Below are 6,498 nucleotides of genomic sequence, written 5' to 3'. Positions count from 1 at the left end.
GACGGTTTCTTCCTTTCTAATACTCTACCAGACCTTAATTGAACATTATTCAGATCTAATGGAGTTATCATATAAGTTTGAGGATTCTGCTCTTCTAAGTTGTAAATAGGATGTGAAGTTTTATTGTTTGGATTTGGGAGTGGTTGAACGGGTAATTGATTTGGTCTTTGTGGAAATGGCACAGAAAGTTGTGGATTTGGATTTTGAGCTTGAGCTTGAGGTAACTGGTTTGTGTAATGAAAGTATTGTGGTGGAAAATTTGGATAAGGTGACGAATATTGTTGATATTGAGAATATCTTCCATAAGGATTTTTCCATCCTTGATTCCAAGATTGTGGTTGAGCCTAAGGTTGCCATGGCATAGGTGGATTCCAATTATTTTGTGAAGATTGTGCAAATTGTTGAGGATTAAACCCTTGAGTTTGATTTGTTTGAGGATTTATCCATGGTCTTTTGGCAATAAAGTAAAGAGGGTCTACCTGATTTTGCATTCGTTCTTCACTGAACACAGCCTTAAGACCTAGCATAGAGGGACAAAATTTTGTATCATGATTTTCCGCACATATGACACAGGTTTCTATGCTTTGTAAACCTAAAGGAAATTCTCACAAACCGTGTTTCTTTCTACACCTAGGACAACAGATGGATAATGCAACATTTTCGGCTTTCTACGTGTTCTATATTTTAAGGGTGTCAATTTTCTCACTGAGACTCCCTAAAATATATGTCTTAAAATTATCAAGCAAACATTTAATTCTACCCTACTTACTGTCCCGGTTGCGGTCTTGATAAAAAAGGATCCCTTGGACTTTTCCATGTTCTTGCTTTACCTCTTGAAATATGTACACAAAGATCACAAATATCTGCAAATGGTAACTGAGAAATATCTCCTTTTCCCATTAGATTTAGAATATCAATCCACTCATCTTTAATGGATTTTAGTAAGAGGGCTTTCAAAGTTTCCTCATCCAAATTATTCATTTTTTCCTTTTTGATATTATAAACAAATCTTTCGACAAAATCTTCAAGATTTCCATCTTCTTTTATAACCATTTTAAAGACGACATCTTTAATACTATGAGGCATACAATAATATTTGTATTTCTTCAAGAATGCTTCTTTCATTTGTGCCCATGTTCTTATAAAATTCGTTCCTAAACTCATAAACAATTTTAATGTTGAATCCTTTAAGGTGGAATGGAACAATTTTAGTTTTTGAGCATCATGCAAATAATCATATGGTCTACATAATACTTCAAATTCAAAGAGAAATTTCTTTGTATCTTCGCTTCTTATTCTATGAAAATTAGGGAGGATAGAAGGCGAGATGTTTTTCATTGTTAATGTTGTATCCTCATCAAGGATAGGGAATCCAAAAGGTTCCAGATCTCCTCTTCCTCTACCTGTACCACCTCCTCTTCCACCTCCTATATTTCCTCCTCCTCCTCCTCCAATCCCATGTTGTTCACCATTGGAATTGTGTACTTATCCTTCTCCCTCTTCAGCCATGATGGATTCTTCAGAATAAATATCTGGTTCTACAACATGATTTTCTAGCTTTCCTTCTAGTTCTTCTGTTTCCTCTATCAATGGTTTTAAGTAGGTTTCTTTTTCCTCTTCTTTAGTAGGAACTTCCAACTCTTGAGCTAGAAGTTGTTTTCCAGTTAAAGATAAGAAAATTATTCATGTTGTTGGGGATGTAGGATCTACTTCGATTACAACTTTTGTTGATGAAGTTGGTGAACCATTAGGTTGGGTTTCAGATCTCAAGACTTCAAAAAGTCTATATTGGCCTGCTATGGATGGAATTCGAGTTTGTATGGGTGGTGTGGCACTATGTGGAGTGAGTGATGATGTGGAAATTAGACTTCTTCCTCGACCTACAAACCTACCTCTAGAGTCTCTTTCCCTATGCATATCATGTTTTTATTTGAATTTTTTAAAGGCTTCTATTTACACTTCCCCGGCAACAACGCCAAATTGTTTGGTCAATTTAATGTTCTTAAATTTCAAACATAAATTATAAACCAGAGTTGGTAAACTTATGAAGTGCAAATGCACTATATATGCTAGAAGCCTTTCTTTCATTTTTTAAGATGGTGGTTATATTTGTTTTGGGGATTTTCGTTGTTATCTAGGTTCCTATTAGATTAGAGTTAGATTTCTACAAATTAATGAGTGGAAGTTAAGCTATTGTTAGACAAATATATCAGGTCATATCTATATAGAGTATCGTTCTAAAATATCTTATGTTAATCATTCTAAAATTGTGAACCTATCCTAAACATATTGCTCTTATAAAATAGATTATTAAAAATCAAATGATTCTAAGAGCAAGAAAATGATCCTTTCAAAGTTTTTGCAAAGTATATATAAATTCTAATTCTAAAAAGCATGAAGGTAATCTTCTCACGTTGACTACAAAGTATATACAAGTTCTAATTCTAAAAGCATGAAAACAATATTTTAACACTAACGGTAATTAAGCAAAAATATTGAAGACTAAACCATAAAATCATTGTGAAGAAATTCAAGTGCAAATTAAATAACGAGATTTTAACTGAGTTATAATGAAATGATGAAATAGTGAAGGAAACTAAACTAGAACGAAATGACAATACAATAACAAAAAACGATGAAATGAAATAAAGTAAACCTTGACTGTCTGCAGGGGCCCTCCACATACAACAAGTTTAAATCACGCTCACATACGCATCGAATAACAGAAAGGTAATTTTAATTCAATACGAGAACAAAGGTCTGTTTTACACAATTTCTTCAGAGATTAACTATTACTTCTTTCCTATCCTTTACAGAGGATACATGTTTATATATAAAAGGTGTTCTCAATAGTTTGAGACTTCTACGCCTATAGGTCTTTTAATCAATCCTTATTCAAATTTGAAACTTAACAGTAAAAGTGTTATCTCGACGATTTTCTATTTGGAAAGCAAAGCAGAGAAACGTGATGCATTCGGACTTCTGCTGCTACGTGTTTGACCTGTGCCTTTGATTGCACCACTGTATGATTCCTTCAGTGAATTGGCTCGAACGAATAGGAGTAGATCCATGAGGGAATAGATACTCAATCACCCATGTGCTTCTTTGCTTCATTGATGCACCAGAACCCTGCAAACCATGGAGATAGTTGCAGATTTGTAAAATAGCTACATAATCATGTTAATTTTGTAGCTAATGCAATATTTAACACAATAATAAGGCAAATTAATGAATATGAAAAATAATTCATATAAGATTTTCTACCTTATCAAAATCTATGATTTTACTGTGTTTATTGAGTTGATAGCGATGATGAAAAGAGGAAAATGGAGGAAAAAGGGTGTCAGATCAAAAATGTTATGGAACTCTATAGTCAACCTTATCTCTATGTCTACTCAGTCATCCAATAGTCATGTCCATTGACACGACCATAAAATTTTACATATAGAAGGCTCCTCCATCATCATTTATCCATAAAGGAGGAGAGGAATATCATCTATTATTGGCCGCATAAAGGAGCTTCTTGTGCAAGGGTTTGAAGATGGTTATTGGGTTCTATTTTAGGGTGATTGAGAGTCGTAGGCATCCAAAAGTAAGGTCGAGCAAAAGAAGGTATGATTAAGGGCTTCTTTGAAGAGGATTCTTAGTTCTATGGGTTGCAGTCTATGCCCTATTGTTGCGTTTGAATCCCTTGTTTGGATCGGTCTTAAAGGAACCATAGGCTTGTCCCTGTCATTGCAGGAAAGACCAAACCCTTCTGTATTATTATAAGGCCTCATCTTGGGTAGATTTGACAGAACGTTGCTTCAAGAAATAAGTCAGATTTTCTCAAGTGTGACTAGCCCTATATCTAGCAAAATAATGCACTATTCTTAACTTGAAGAGCCGCAGTTGTATGAAGACAATTTTGAATTTTCAAGTAAGAATGCAGTGAAACCTAACCTACACCCATTTGAATTCAAAGGGTAAATTGGATTGTTTCATAATCACATTTGGTAGTCAATGTACTCTCTCTCTTTAACATTGGATATTAATAATAAAGAATAATTGTCCAAGGGTTTCCCCATCTTGGGGTTTTCCCTGGTTTGACCAATATTTTGTGTTCTCTTGCCTTGGCTTGTCACTGCACCTTTTGACTATGTTCTTTCTTTAGTTACTATCATGATCATAATGTATTATGTGATGGCTAATGGAAAATTGGGCTAATTTGAATCCCTAAAGTAACTAACCTATGCAAAGAACATGTTAACCAAAAAAATTAACATGGTATCAAAGCTAGGAGGAGTCAAGCCCAAACAAGAGGTAGATTGATCAGTCATACACTTTCGGATGAAAAAATCATTAAAGCTTATATAGTATTGTTCTAAGGAAATGTTTTTAGGAACTTTTATTTTCTCTCAGCTTTAATCGACTTTGTCTCATGTAGTGTTGTCAATGTGACTTTCAAGCTATTATGCTTTTGGTAGAAAACAAGAAAGACACACTTGATTTTGAGTTTTTGCAAGGCACTCTTCGTGAAAAGGATGCCTCGAGCTTAAAAGGAAATGTTGACCCCTTGTATACAATCTTGTTTGGGGAGAAGGAGATGGAACGTATGTGCCAGCCACACAAGATGGGGTTGAACACTTAGTTGATGAAGAGAGAGTCCTGAAATCTCCAAAAGCTCGTAGGAATCACCTAAAATGGAAAATGCATCTACTTCTGAAGATTCCCCTAGCAGTGACAATTTTATGTAGGATGGAGATGTTACAAAATTCACTCTATGGCATCTTTGCTCGATTAACACAGAGTCTATGATTACATGACAGTAACATGGGATCTTCTTCTCATATGATCTCATGATCAATCATAAATCTCAGTCGTATGATGGCTCTTTCACATTATATGAACTCATTGATAAAGGTTTTCTCTCTCGCATGTCTTAAGCACTACAACTCACATATGACTTGCATTATCACAACAAGGCTCACACTCTAGCTATAGGTCTCTCGCATGTCTTAAGCACTACAACTCACATATGACTTGCATTATCACAACAGGGCTCACACTCTCGCTATAGGTCTCTCGCATTATGATTTTGCTCTCAGGTACCACTATAATTGTATACTTGAATATGAATGCTATGGCATATGATCTCGCTCTATATAGCCTCAGTGTAATGGTTGCAATATCATATGTTTCACTGTAATGGAATATGGTTTCGACCTCTGTGATCTCGCATTTGTATAAGGTCTCACTTGACAGGGTCTTGATTATGATATTGCACGGCTATCGCTTCACTGTATGTATCGTATATGGCATCATCCACTTATGGTATCTTTGTGTATAATATTTCTTCCTTATGTACAACATGCTCTGAGAATGGTATCTCTATTCGTCAACGTCACGACATGTATGGTCTCATAATATAACATCATTCTGAAATATTATAACATTCAAATCTATCAAGGTATGATTTGCAACAACCTATGGTATGGTTTGTATCTGGGTTATTAATACGTACACTATACTATGGTTGGCACAATTCTCTGTTGTATGCATCATAATTATTTTCATAACTTACTATGAGATCTAAAGGCTGTGTGGATCATACAGAAATTCGATTGCTAGTTCCTCATGTCAAATCTGGATACCTTTTGAAGGCTCGTATTAAAGAATCACATTTATTTAGGATCTATTCTCTGGAGAATCTCTCTATCTCCTTGGTTATATGACAAATTGTGTCATCACTTGGGTTTATTCTGGCTCACACAATGAATAGTATCCTGCTCACACTTAGTATTGATTAACTCTAGAACTTTCATATCCAATAAAATGCAACATATTCTTTCCATTTGTCTAGTATAGTGTCATCACTACCCATTGTGATTTTATGTACTCTAGGTCATCACTTTTTTAGAAGGTCAGTCATCCTATAGTAACTCTCACATTCCTTATAATATGAATGGACAATAACATGAGATTGTGATCTCTACACTAAATATTGATAACAATATTTATGAGAATGATCTCGTTGCATTGATGATTGTTGGTGACAGGGATAATGCCTTCATCACAGACTATGATACATTCAATGGAGGAAATAACCCTAATTCTGTTTTGTTAATGATGTTGTGACCTCTACTTCTTGATAACAGTAACATAAGTCTCATACGATTGACAGTGCTCCTGTGATATAATTGACAATATAAACAAGATAGGGTGACAACATGAGATGTCATGGTAACAATGTGAAATTATATTTCTTTCTGCTTTAGATCAAGCAAAAATTTGTAAATCAATGTCTACAGGACAAATTATATTACAACCCAGTTGTGATCTCAGTTGAAAATATATCAAGAAAATATCTAGCTTGTCATCTCAAGGAAAGGCATTTTCCTAAGTAACAGTATACTTAACCTGGAAGATATTGTTGGAAGTAAACCTGTTTGTTAACAATATGTATGCACTTATATACTTTGTTCCTATATGTAGTACCTAAGGAGTCTTCTTTTTGAA

Source organism: Pinus tabuliformis, chromosome X, assembly GCF_031772625.1.
Source record: "Pinus tabuliformis cultivar Carrire ecotype Pingquan chromosome X, CPIR1, whole genome shotgun sequence".
Lineage (NCBI taxonomy): Eukaryota > Viridiplantae > Streptophyta > Pinopsida > Pinales > Pinaceae > Pinus > Pinus tabuliformis.
This window is presented reverse-complemented; position numbering follows the sequence as displayed.